The sequence below is a fragment of the Gossypium raimondii genome, chromosome 11, assembly GCF_025698545.1.
Source record: "Gossypium raimondii isolate GPD5lz chromosome 11, ASM2569854v1, whole genome shotgun sequence".
NCBI classification, from domain to species: Eukaryota; Viridiplantae; Streptophyta; class Magnoliopsida; order Malvales; family Malvaceae; genus Gossypium; species Gossypium raimondii.
The window spans coordinates 25858189-25872641 of record NC_068575.1 but is presented as its reverse complement, the minus strand read 5'-3'; the positions used below and the strand labels follow the sequence as shown (position 1 = coordinate 25872641).

General features: G+C 34.9%; 1 non-coding gene across 1 annotated transcript; it reads right to left on the bottom strand.

The window, feature by feature from the left end:
• Window positions 1-972: 972 nt before the first annotated feature.
• Window positions 973-1079, bottom strand: LOC128035027 (small nucleolar RNA R71). Its single transcript, XR_008191431.1, has one exon. It is a non-coding gene; the product is annotated as a small nucleolar RNA R71 (small nucleolar RNA).
• Between the last annotated feature and the right edge of the window lie 13374 nt (window positions 1080-14453).

The window sequence follows — 14453 nt, the reverse complement described above, 5'->3', positions numbered from 1 at the left end:
GCAATTTTATGGTTTTAAATAATTATTGGGTAAAAATAAATATTTTGGGTTAAATTAGAATTTAAAAATAATTTAAGATGGTGGTTTAATTGGGTGATATAAAGTATTAATTAAATGAGACTAATTTTAAAAATAAGGAAAATGTGTAAGAGGTTTTATAGGAAATAAATCATATTTTTGGAATTTTGGAAGAAAATGAGAAAATTTTAAAACAAGGGAAAATGGGGAGTAGTCTCATGGAAAAATCCCAAAAGTTTGAAAATAAGGTGGGAGTTTTAAAATCAATGATTTGAGTTCAATTCAAGGTAATCATTATCTCTAAACTTGTTTTTAGGTTTATTTCAATCATTATTTATTAATTAAAGTGATTATAATGGATTTTCAAATTTAATTTCTTCTTTCTTGAACTTGAGGATCAACTATGGTCGATCTTTAATTTTGAGTTGGAATCAATATATTAATGGATGCTAAGCTCAAAATAGGTCTAATAAAAGGTTTTAATCTTAAACCAAAAGATCAAATACTTTTTATGGATCAATTTTGAGAAATTCGAATTTGATTAAGAACATTGATGATTTTTTTGGAATTATGAAACGGATTAAATGATGAAATTAACTGTTAGAATACATGTTATTGGACTAAGAATGAAGATTAGAAGTGGTTTGAGGTACTGAAAGGGGAGTTTAATTGATGAATTTCATATTTTGGCTTAGTTTTGTAACATCGATAAGGTAGTTTAGAACAATGATGTAGATTTGTATACTTTATCAAAATTCATGTTTCTTTTTGCTATTGTTAGTTTGTAATGCATACTTTGTCTCTTTTAAAGCTCCACATCAAGAGGAGAAATGTACAAATCAAAATTGAAGCTCAAGCTTGCTTGTTTGAACACGTTTTTGCCATTCAATTTCTACATCGCAAGAATTAGTTGAACGCTTTCTAGTAATGTATTTTCCACCTAGAAAAAATGCAATGTTGCGGAATGAGATCACTACTTTTCAAAAAATGGATGATAAATACCTATATGAGGCATGGGAAAGATTCAAAGTGTTACTTCATAGATGTCCTCACCATAGGATTTTGCGTTGCATCCAGTTGGAGACATTTTCTAATGGTTTTAACGCACACACAAGGTTGGTGGTAGATGTTTCTATGAATGGTGCACTCTTATCAAAGTCTTATAATAAGACTTACGAGATCATCAAGAGGATAGCCAATAAAAACTATCAGTGACAAAAAAATCGATCAACTTTAGAATGACGAGTAGCCGAACTGCATGAAGTCGATGCCCTTACTTCACTCTCAACTAAGGTATCTTCTATCTCTTCAATGTTGAAACAGTTTACTACTAACGGTTTTAATCATATTGCACCTCAGCCACTGAGTCAATTTGATGTTGTTTCCTATGTATATTGTGGGGATTGTCATTCTTTTGAGAATTTTCCATCAAATCCTAAGTCAATTTATTATGTAGGAAATCAACACCAAAATAGAAGCGGACAAGGACCACAGTCCAAATTCTATAATCCTTCATGGCATAATCATCCAAACTTTTCTTGAAGTAACCAATGAAATGGACCGAACAACAATTTCATGCAGAATAGATCAAGTTAATCCCAAGGGTTTAATCAAGTTCCAAAACCATCACAAGCTAAATCATCTAACAATTTGGAGGATTTGTTCAAGGTGTACATGGTAAACAATGACTCCTTAATCTAAATTCAAGCAGTAACATTGAGAAATTTGGAGAACCAAATGGGTCAATTAGCTATAGAGTTTCGTAATCGACTGCAAGGAACCTTGCCAAGTGATACAAAAAATCCAAGGAAATTAGGTAAGGAATATTCCAAGTTAGTTTCTTTACGAAGTGGTAAGACTTTGGAACCTAAAGAAGTTGTGGTTGAAGATGAACCTATTGAAAAAGAGGAAAGTCAACTATCAGTTGAAATTCCTGCACCAGAAGAGCCAGAACTTACAAAGTCTGATGAGGTAAAATCAAAACTAGTGAATTCTTATAAGCTAACACCTTATTTAGATGCAAATTTATCTCCTTAGAAAACTTGTCAAGTCCAAGCCAAAGTTCCATCACCTCCATATCCTCAAAGATTCCAACCACATAAGCAAAAATAAGAGGTGCAATGAAAGATATTTTTGGATGTTCTAAAGTAGCTTCACATCAATATACCATTAGTAGAAGATTTAGAAAAAATGTCCAATTATGTCAAGTTCTTGAAGGATGTTCTGTCTAAAAAGAAGAGACTTAGTGAGTTTGGCACTATAGCCTTAATGAAGGAGTGCAGCGCGTTATTACAAAAGAAGCTACCTCCAAAAATGAAAGACCTCGGAAGCTTTACAATACCCTGTAATATTGGAGAATCTTATTGTGGTAAAGCTTTATGTGATCTAGGGGCAAGCATCAACTTGATGCCCAAGTCTATTTTCAAGATGTTGGGAATAGGTGAAGTAAGACCCACGATTGTGACACTCTAATTGGCGGATCGATATTTAGCATACAAAGAAGAAAAGATCGAGAATGTTTTGGTATGTGTAGATAAGTTTATTTTTCCTACTGATTTCATTCTCTCAGATTTTGAAGCAGATAACGAAGCATCAATCATCCTGGGGAGACCTTTCCTAGCCACGAGAAGAAAATTAATAAACGTGTAAAAAGGTGAACTCACCATGAGAGTTCAAGACAATCAAGTAACATTTAATGCTCCTAAAGAGATGAAATTTCCCGATCTGATGGAGGAATGTTCAGTGATGGAGGAGCTAGAAACCTTAGTTTTTATGGAATGCGAGAATACTTTTCAAGATGACCCATTGGAAAACACTTTAGGGTCTGAGCCATTGGAAGATGAAGAAGCTTGTGTAACATCCTCTTAAATGACATCATTATGAAGGTTTAAGACTTCAAAAATGTTCAGACTTGAAGAGTCTCCTTTCGTCCATTAAACAACCTCAATAATGTTCTTTAAAAAGCTTTGAAACCTTCCAACTTGAAGAGTCTTTAATCATATAAAAAGTCACCTACAAAATAGATATTTAACCATTAAACAATAACTCAAAACACTTGTAAAAATAACATATTTAATATCATTCATTCACACTAATTAAATGAACATGCAACTTAAACCATACTTTATTAACACCTTATTTATGATGATAGTTATCATACTATGCATCAAAAGTAACAACCAAATTAAACACACTTCACACACTTACTAACTCATGCTTAAACTAAATGAACAAGCAAGATGCTTAAATGCAAGCTTAATTAAGATGTAAACTAAATGAACAAATGAGTTACTTAATGTATGACTTTATTTAATGATGAAAACTTTAACTAACATGAGAGTTACATAAAGCATGTCATAATTTATGATGCAAAATTTAACTAAAACGAGAGTAACATAAAGCATGTCATAATTTATGATGCAACTTAACTAACATGAGAGTTACATAATGCATGACTTTATTTAATACAAAACACATAATGCATGTCATAATTAAAAGATAAAAACACTTAATGATCAAGACATAATTAAAAATTGTAGAATTAATTAAACTAATCAAACAGCCACATGCAAAACATGACATGGGCTTCGAATGTTATTTTGGGTCCAATAAGGGTTGGACATCTCATGTTCGACCCAAACTTGCTAAATTAGACCCATCATCGCCTTTTTAAGCTTACTGGATCTAGCACACTTTATAGGCCCGATGGGAATTTCAATCGGATCCTCTCTTTAAACGGACAACTTGGAATTTGGTCCACTTAATGAGCTCGAGTGCACTTCAATTGTTCCTGTGCATGTATCATCCCCTCCCTCTTTAAAATGATTTGTCCTCAAATCAGGCCATTTTCTTGCCAAAAACCTTTGAAGATCACGAACCCCTTTATTCATGAACTTGATAAAGTCACTTCCAAAAACCTGAGAATCACACATTGTTTGAAAAGATATAAGGTTATTTGGATACCATCCGTCTTTACAAGGGTACCATTTCAAATTGTCATCTAGACGAGAATGAAACAAATTTGTGACACTATGAATTATAAGCACAAAATAACTTTCTGGAATCCTATTAAAAAATGGAACACATAAACCAATGCCGGGATCAAAATATAAGTTGGTCTTACCTTTTCAGAATGAATCAAAAGTTTCATCGATGGAAACAAAGCAGAATCACAAAGCATTCAAAAGTTAAAATATTGGAAAACAAAATTCCATGGCTCGAATCCCTTAAACAATAATATAGAATCACAATCTCCGGGATCGAAAGTTTGATTTTGCATTTGCAACTCATCACAGTTCCAATACTTTGTTTTTAGATTTAAAGATAAAACATGAAACAAGCAAAAACTGTTCACACATTTATTCAAACAAAAATTATGATTCTTGGTTTCTCTCAATAATGATTCAGAATAACAAGCTCCAAGTTTAAACACATAATTCTGATCACTAGTTCCAAAATGTAGCAAAAGTTTCTTTTTCACCAATAATTCACACATGTTAAACAAATAGGATTTAAGCATACGCACATTCAAACAACCAAACCTCTCCAATTTCATCCGAATAGGCATGCACTTTCATGAAGATTTCGCACAAAGATTTAAAGAATTCACATAACCATCACAATCAAACAAATTAAGCTTTTTACGTGAAAATTATTTATCACACACGATCAAATTTTTTATACATCGATTTAATCCAACGATATAGACTTACCAACACAATACACATCATGAGAAAAACTCTTTAGGACACTACTTGAGACAAAATCATCAAAAACAATCAAAGAATGATAATTAACTGAAACAATGTGTGGAGATATTTTGAAAACTAAGTCACCGGTAATTTTATCAACAACATTCAAATTAGATTACTGTGATCCAATTGCTAAAGATTCCATACCTTGCTTACCTTTAAGCACTTGTGGATTAATGTCATTTTTTATCTTACCTTTCTTGATCAATTGAAACTGTCTCTAGTTGGAAAGGTAATGAAGTTGAAACTCGTCGAATGGATCTTTAGAAACCTAAAATGAAGAGATAATATGAGGACAACTCGCATGTTGGTTAGTAAGAACACTCCTCTCCTTTTCACACATTTCATTTTTAATTTCTCTTTCTTTTCCAACAATGTCACTCAATCCACTCACACTTTCTTTTATTTCTTCAATCTTAATCTCTTTTTCAATTTTCTTTTCTTGCTCATGATCTTTTTCAATCTCAATCTCTCTTTTATTTCTTTCACTCTATTTTTCTTTTTCAGTTTCTTTTTCTCTCATTTCTTTTTTTCTTATCTCAAATTCTTTTACTTTTCTCTCATTTTCTCTCATTATCAACTCTTGTTTTTCTTTTCTAGCAATTTCTTTTTGTCTCATACTTTATTTACAATATGGGGTTGAAATGAAAGAATCAAAATGAGTAGACTTTCTTTGGTGACAAGTGGAATGTTTTATACATGTAACGCAATCTCCTCTTTGTGTTTGAAACCCCATGGATGAATACTTTGGTGCACTTGAAAAGTTAGTCGTACCTTCGCATTTGTTACCTCAAAAAGCTTCAATCTCAGAATTCTCATTATTTCGACTTGAATTCCTTGGAGAATAGGAATCAAGACATGACTCTCTCTTAAATGAATATTTTCACTCTTTTTGTACAAAGGACTCCTTTGATGATCTTCCTTCCACACGATCAATTATTTTATGCAATTGTTCAAATTTCAATCGCATGATTCTATGCATTTCTTTCATCAAATCTTGAAGTTTTGAATCTGAAAGCTCTTCTTGAAACATGATTTATTAAAAAGATTGGAAGATAAAAGAATTTAAAATAAAAGATGAATAGTTTACCAGTACAAACCTCATGAATTTCTCACACAAACAAAAATTGTTTTTTTTCACTCCACTCGTGTTTAAACCCAATTTGGCTTTTTTCTTGCTCTTTTAATCTCACCACTCTTGCCTTTTTCCTCTCAAGTTCTTCTCAAAGTTCTGGATCAAACTAGCTAGGACTTGAACAAGGAACACTTGCAACAATCGGTTAGCAACAAACGGTTGATATGTGGTAGGATAGGTACAAAAAGAAAAGGATAAAGTAACAATTTTTTTTAATCAAAAGATTTCAGTAGTGTGACAACTTGTCAAAAAATGTAAGATATACTCCAGGATATGAATCGATTTTTATTTCAACTTCAAATTTCTTTTTCACGAAATTTCATTTTGTAATTTTTTTTGAAATTGGTTTTTCCAAAATATTTTTAATATTTCAAATTTCTTTCTTTTTCTTCACTATTTCAAAACTTCTAATACGATACCTAGATTAGATTTTCATAGCCCTGATACCAAATGATGCGTACTCGTAATCGTGAATTTGATTACAAGACATTGAGTTGCCTGATCGTCTAATGTTGTATCGTTTTGAAATAAAATTTAAAGTGAAAATGAGATTAATGGTTATTGATTCGATGGAAAGGATGGAAATGGTGGTGGATGGATAACTTGCACGAAATGGACACTTAGAAATGATCTAACGATATGAAAGATTGTGACCCAATTTCTATAAAGTGAAATAACAAACAAATCTTTGAAAAAGAAGAAGTAAACTGTGACCCACTATTTAGCAAAATAGGAACCAACAGTATGTTAGAATGCCACACTTCAGAACAAAGAATGAAAGGATATGATAAGTTCAAAAGAAAAAGGTTTGACGCCACGAGAGGAACCTTGATAAGTCCAAGTAAGTTCTTTTAAGAACAATGAGATAAAATTCTCGCAATAACTCAAAAATCTTCATTCACCATAGTCTTCTTAACAATGTCCTCTTACAAACTATTCATAGGTAGTATTGTGACTATTCCAATGCTTATGTGAGACTGTTAAGTTCAATTTTGAGCTTAACTTATTCCACTAATTACTTTAATTATTGATGAATTTGTAATCAATTAGTTTCTACTTAGCTCAATTTACATTAAGTGTATCGTATGCCTTGCTAATTTATTATTCGTTCCAAAACGTTGATTTAATGTTGTTTTAAGTCATGGTGCAAGACAGGTACATTTAGATGGTTCGAATGGACTCAACTGGGAATCCAATTCCCACGGATGGAGCTGATGGATAGGGCTGGGCGTATGCTGATTTTTGAAATTAAAATTGACGTAGTCAAAATACAAATTGAAGTAACCAAGTCGACCACAAAAGACCTTGAAAACAAGGGCAAGATTCGATCCAATTTGGAGGTGCACTAGGCGAAAATAGTGCAACGAGCCAGCAAGGGAATCAGATTTAATTCTGTTTCAAATTTTTCTTTTTCCAGCTATGACCGATCCTAGTGTACAATAGACAAACCAATTCAACCCTGAGAAGTTAAGTTGGAGTGAAAGACTAATTGGTTTGAGCTGATTTTATGCGATAGGATGAGCAAAAAACAAGGAGGAGATCATATTTTTGATTGGGATTTAAGGCTGACTCTATTCCATTAAAAGGGGAGAAGAACCAGCAGGAGAGGAAAAAAATCTAAGAGGAAGGTTCGAAGAATTCAACAGGCATAGCACTTCCAATCAACCTAACAAGTGCCGATAAAGGAGTTGGAAATCAGTTCAAGAATTTAGCGACTTTGAGAGGAGGAAAGTTCGACGACTAGAGCAGTATTTCTAAGTAAGATTGATCCAAATTTCACTATGATTTTAATTTATTCCTGTTTTGTTTTGTCGGCTATGAGAGACTGAACTTTTTATGCTTAGTTAGACACTTAAGAAGCCAAACACAAGTTGATTCAAGGACTCATTTTATTCAGAATTTAAATTTGGTAATCTTTAGTTGGTTATTTTTCAAAGGATTTTTCTCTAAATCAATTAGACTGATCACCTAGTTAATTTAGGAATTTCCTTATCATCATTTAAGTTAAATTTTAGAAATCGTATTTCCTAATTATACTTAGAATCGGTGGAAACTAATTGGCTAGCCACTAATTAGAAAAACTAAGGATTTAATTACATAGAAGCCGCTGGAGGATATTTTATGGTTAATGCTAGGCGGGGCCTCTCAAGTACCTAATGCATCTTTAATTGATCAAACATAGGGCTGATTAAGGGTATTTTTTAGTTAAGAATGTTTCATAATTGGATTAAAATCGGTAGAGGTAAGGAGTCACTTCGTAAGTGATTTTACAGCCTCGCTATAGAGTAGATTTTCTAGAATAATTTTGAGTCACAATTACTTGTGTCTGGTGGACTAAGGAGTCGATAACTAAGCATCCTTTAATCCATTTGATTATCGAATTCAAGCATTTTCGATTTAAACTTCTTTCGTTCATCATTTTTTTTAGCAAACAACATTCAAACAAATCCACCTCACGTATGCGTGTGTGTGATTTGCATTTAATTTTATTTCGTACTTTCTTTCAAATAGATTTAACACTAGTTTCCTCGTGGGATTGATACCTTATTTTCCCTATATTACTAGTTAATATTGGTCGAGTAGTGGAATTAATTTGGTGGACATAGCGACATCTCACAAAATTTTGGCGTCGTTGTCGGGGAAGCGACGTTGTCGAATCTATTTGATTTTCAGGACTAATTTTGTTTTCTTGTTTTTTTTTTGGCAGCTAGATTTATTCCTTCAGTTTATGTTATTAAAGAGCAGACAGAAAACATCGAAGTTCCCTGCTAGAACCACGAATCAGTAAGCTGAAAATCGCAACCCCCACGCCGAGTCTATCGATTTAGAAGACATCGACATGGCCAACCAGACCTGGAAGCAATTGGCTGCACCTAACCTGACTGCCCAGCCTCTATCTATCACTTACCCCACCCTTGATAGGCCCTTAAAGCTCAACTCAGGATTGCTAAATTTGTTTCCGAAATTCAATGGACTGCCAGGTGAGGATCCATACCGACATATTAATGAATTTATCATAACTTGTTCAACCATGCAGCCAGATGGTATTGAGGAAGAACAAATCAAGCTCCGAGCCTTTCCTTTCTCATTACAAGGATTGGCAAAGGACTGGTTATATTACATGCCACCGGGTTCATTCACGACTTGGACAGGGCTACATAAAGCCTTTCTTAAGAAGTTCTTTCCGGCATCACGGATAGGCTCGATTAGGAAGGAAATTTGTGGGATAAAATAGTTGGTAGACGAGTCATTATATGAGTCTTGGGAAAGGTTTAAATGGTTATGTGTGAGCTATCCGCAACATCGGATTAGTGAGCAGCTTTTGGTACAATACTTTTATGAATGGTTGACGCCACAAGATCGAGGTATGATTGATGCAGCGAGTGGAGGTGCGTTGGTAGACAAAACACCTGAGCAATCCCGGAATTTAATTCCTAATATGGCACAAAATACACAACAATTTGGTTTGAGGAGGTCTGATTCGGGTAGACAAATGGATGAGGGGCAATCGAGTATGATGGATTCTCAATTAGCTAACTTGATAGCTATGGTGAGTAAGTTGATGACTGGAAGCAATTTGAAAGCCTCACTATGTGGTATCTACTGTTGAGAGGGACATGCCACGGATATGTGTCCCACATTGCAAGACGGGGACGTTAATGCTGTTTTTCCAAGTCAGAGAAGGTATGATCCGTATTCAGTCACCTACAATGAAGGATGGAGAGACCACCCTTATTTAAGGTACCAAAACTGAGCCACAGCCCCTGGATTTGAGTAGCATAATCCCGACCATACAATACACCGTAGCAGCCCCAACAAAACCTAAATGCCGAGACTAAGACTCACACCATGCTTGAGCAAATAATGAAGATGATGTCTGACCAAAAGAAAGAGACCGATGAGAAATTTTAGGCTATTGAATCAGCTGTAAAACAATTACAAACTCGAGCTTCTATAACCGATGTTAACATTGGAAATTTGCAAGCTCAAGTAAACTATCGGTTGCCATCACAACCAGTGCCAAATCCAAGGGACAAAGTTAGTGCAATAACTTTGAGAAGTGGGAAGGAAGTGAGACCTATTTTGGAAAAAGTCCGATACAGCAATGAAGAAGATGAAACTGAGGTAAAAAAAGGTCTAATTTAGTGATAAAACAGAGGAGATTTCAGCCATGCCAAGGGCTGATATACAACCGCCACGAACAAACCCAAAGGAGGCAGAAAAATTGCGCCTACAGCATGCTACTGTTTCACGCGATGCAGCAAATTTAGAGCAGTAAATGTAGTCCCTTGAGCCACAAATTGAAGGAGGTTTGAGCATTAATAATCAACAGTGATCCTATGCACCGAAATCCCCTTTTCCAGAACGTTTCAGGAAGGAAAAATCAGATGATGTCAATGCTGAAATTCTGGAAACTTTTCGTAAGGTACAAGTTAATATCCCATTAATTGATGCCATTAAGCAAGTGCCTAGATATGCTAATTTTTTAAAAGAATTATACACATCTAAAAGTAAATTGATTGGTAATAAGAGGATTAGTTAAGGTGAGAATGTATCTGTGGTATTTCAAAAGAAACTCCCACCGAAGTGCAAAGATCCTGGAATGTTTTCAATACCTTGTAAGATAGGAGACCTTAAACTTGATAGAGCTATGCTCGATTTAGGAGCCTCTATAAATGTCATGCCTAGGAGTATCTATGACAAGGTACACTTAGGTTCATTAAAAGAAACATGATTGATAATTCAACTTGCTGATAAGAGTAATGCCTACCCCGATGGTGTCTTAGAAGATGTGCTAGTGCAAGTAAACGAGTTAGTCTTCTCGGCTGATTTTTATGTCTTGGACATGGGACCTAATGTTAGCTCGAGTGATGTACCTGTACTCCTAGGTAGACCTTTTCTTAAGACCTCTAAAACAAAAATTGATGTATATATGGGGAACTTAACTATGGAGTTTGACGGTGAGATAATAAAATCTAATATATTTGATGCTATGAGATATCTCACCGATATTAATTTTGTGTATGCCCTTGATGTAATTGATAATCTTGTTCATAATTTCTATGAATTAGGGGAGGATGATGAGTTAGAGAATGTTCTAGCTAAAAGTATTTTTGATGCCTATCTGAATAATCATGAATTTGTTGTGTCTAATTTTTTGATTGATTCAATTTGTTCATTAAATTCTTCTCAATTGGCACACTCTAAGCCGATTTACCCTAGCATCGAGGTGACTATTAAAAAAATTCCCCAACTGATTTCACCACCTAAACTTTAGCTAAAAGGGCTACCCTAAAACTTAAAGTATGTCTATTTAGGTGAGAATCAAACTTTACCGTTGATAGTGTCGAAATTCTTAACCGAAACACAAGAATCCAAGCTGATTAGAGTACTTAGGGAGCATAGGGAAGCTTTCAGTTGGACACTAGCTGATATTAAGGGACTAAGTATGACCTTGTGCACTCACAATATAGCCCTAGCACCAAATTTAGTTCCTAAGAGAGACCCCCAACGCCGATTGAATCCACCAATGATAGACGTGGTTAAGAAAGAGATTTTAAAATGGTTAGAGGCTGATGTTATCTATCCTATAGCTGATTCAAAGTGGGTAAGTCCAATCCATGTTGTCCCTAAAAAAGGAGGAACCACAATAGTTAACAACGAGGAAAGGTTAGAAATTCCTACAAGAGTGCAAAACGGTTGGTGGGTTTGCATAGACTATAGGAAGCTAAACAAAGCCACTAAGAAAGACCACTATCCTCTCCCATTCATGGATCAAATGTTAGAAAGGCTAGCTAGTTGCTCACAGTTTTGTGTCTTAGATGGCTATTCAGGTTACTTATAGGTTCCAATCGCACCTGAGGATCAAAAGAAGACCACTTTCACTTGCCTGTTTGGAACTTATGCCTTCAAGAGAATGCCTTTCGAATTGTGCAATGCACCGGCCACATTTGAAAGAGGTGTAATGAGCATTTTTTCAGATTTTATTTTGCATTTAATGGAAGTGTTTATGGATGACTTTACTGTTCATGGTGATTCATTTGATCAATGTTTGCATCACCTTGCATTAGTGCTTAGGCGTTGCATTGATACAAATTTGATATTGAACTTTGAAAAATGTCATTTCATGGTTGAGAAAAGTGTGGTTTTGGGACAGGTCATCTCAGCTAGAGGTTTAGAAGTTGACCAAGCTAAGGTTGAGGTGATTAAAAATCTACCCTATTCGAGCACTGTAAAAGAAATTTGATCTTTTTTAGACATGTAGGTTTCTACCGTAGATTCATCAAGAAGTTTTCACAAATATCTTCACCTTTATGTGCATTGCTAGGCAAGGATGTCACATTTGAATTTAATGAGAACTGTAAAAAAATCTTTTGATGAACTGAAACTAAAATTGATCATAACACCTATCATTCAAGGACCAAATTATGCTTTACCCTTCGAAATTTTATGCAATGCTAGTGATAGGGCTATTGGTGCGACACTAGGACAAAGAAATGGTAGACAGTCCTATGTAATTAGGTATGCCAGTGAACTATTAAACTTGGCTCAACGTAATTACACCACAACCGAGAGAGAACTATACGCCATAGTCTTTGCCATAGAGAAATTTAGAGCATACTTGTTAGGAGTTAAAGTCATTGTCTTTTCCGATCAGAGTGCTCTTAAATACTTGTTGCATAAGAAAGAAGCCAAGCCCATATTGATTAGGTGGATTTTGCTCTTGTAAGAATTCGACTTAGAAATTAAGGATAAGATGGGTAAAGAGAAGTTTGTGGCTGATCATTTGAGTAGGATAGAGACCGGGGATGCGAGGAGTGAGCCCAGTGATCTATTTCCTGATGAGAAGCTTTATAGTGTGTCTAGTGCTCTACCATGGTATGATGACATAGTGAATTACTTAGTGACCAAAGAGTTCCCCATGAATGCATCTAGACACTTGAGAGAGAAAATCAAAAGTCAAGCCTGATTTTACCTGTGGGATGAGCCATACCTTTGGCGATTTTGTAGTGATCAAATGATTAGGGGTTGTGTCGATGATAGTGAGATAGAATCCGTGCTTAATTTTTTCCATTTTCAAGAGGGTGGAGGACATTTTGGACCGAAGAGAACAACCCATAGGATACTTGAGTGTGGGTTATTTTGGCCAACTATTCATAATGACTCATATGCATTTTGTAAAAAGTGTGCATCATGTCAAAAAACTTGCAACTTAAGTAGTAGAAATCAAATGCCATTACATAATTTCTATGTTTGTGATATATTTAATGTATGGGGCATTGATTTTATGGGGCCGTTCCCTTCCTCTTTTGGTTATTTATACATTCTTGTGTGTGTTGATTACTTGTCGAAATGGGTGGAAGCATTTCCAACTAGTACTGATGGCGTTAGAACTGTTATGAAACTTCTTAAGGCCAACATCTTAAATAGGTATGGGGTACCTAGGGCTATAATTAGTGATAAGGGCACCCATTTTTCTAATCGAACCTTGAGAGCCTTACTTGCACAATATAGTGTTACCCATAAGGTATCGACAGCCTATCATCCTCAAACCAATGGGCAAGCCGAGAGTAGCAACAAAGAAATTAAGGGAGTTTTAGAGAAAATTGTCTAGCCTAATAGGAAAGATTGGAGCCAAAGGTTAGATGAAGCATTGTGGGCTGTTCGAATAGCCTACAAAACTCTAATAGGGATTTCACCTTATAGGGTTGTCTTTGGGAAGGCATGTCATCTTTCCATAGAGCTAGAATATAGGTCATTTTGGGTTGTTAAGCAATGCAATTTGGACTATAGTTTGGCAAGGGAAGAGCGCAAATTGAAGCTGCAAGAGTTGGAGGAGTTGCACCTAAAAGCATATGACAATTTGATCATCTAGAAAGGTAAGTCGAAAGCATTTAGTGACTCCAAGTTGATTCGCAAAGAATTTAAGGTAGGTGAGAAGGTACTACTATTTAATTCCAAGCTTAAATTGTTTCTCGGTAAGTTAAAATCAAGGTGTCTTGGACCATTTATAATAACCGAAGTGCATCATCATGGGGAAATAGAAATTAGGAGCCTCGAACCTAATAAAATCTTCAAGGTAAATGGTCACAGGTTGAAGCATTTCCATGAAGGGGAGCAAGCAGCTTAGATGGATGAGATCAATCTTGAGGATCCATGAAGAATTGCAATGTCGAGGCAACAACATCAAGCAAAGGCGCTTGTGGGAGGCAACCACCCATTTAGAGAAGTTTTTCTTTTATCTTTTACTTTTTTATTCTTTCTTTTCATTAGTAGTTTTTAATTATTTTTTTTACATTAGGGGCAATGCAAACATTAAGTATGGGGGAGAATCATTTCATTTGATTGATTTTCTAACATATTTAGTAGTGATTGTTGCATGTCGACTAGTCGGATTCAATTTTGTTTTCAAGTAACTGCTTTTGGTTCAGGAAAAAAGAAAAAAATTCAATTCCATACCTAATTTTGTACTTTAAAATCAGGATTGGCTTAAATTTCATTTGCTAAATTGATCAATCATGTGGTCCTTGCGAGAAAATTGACCTTAG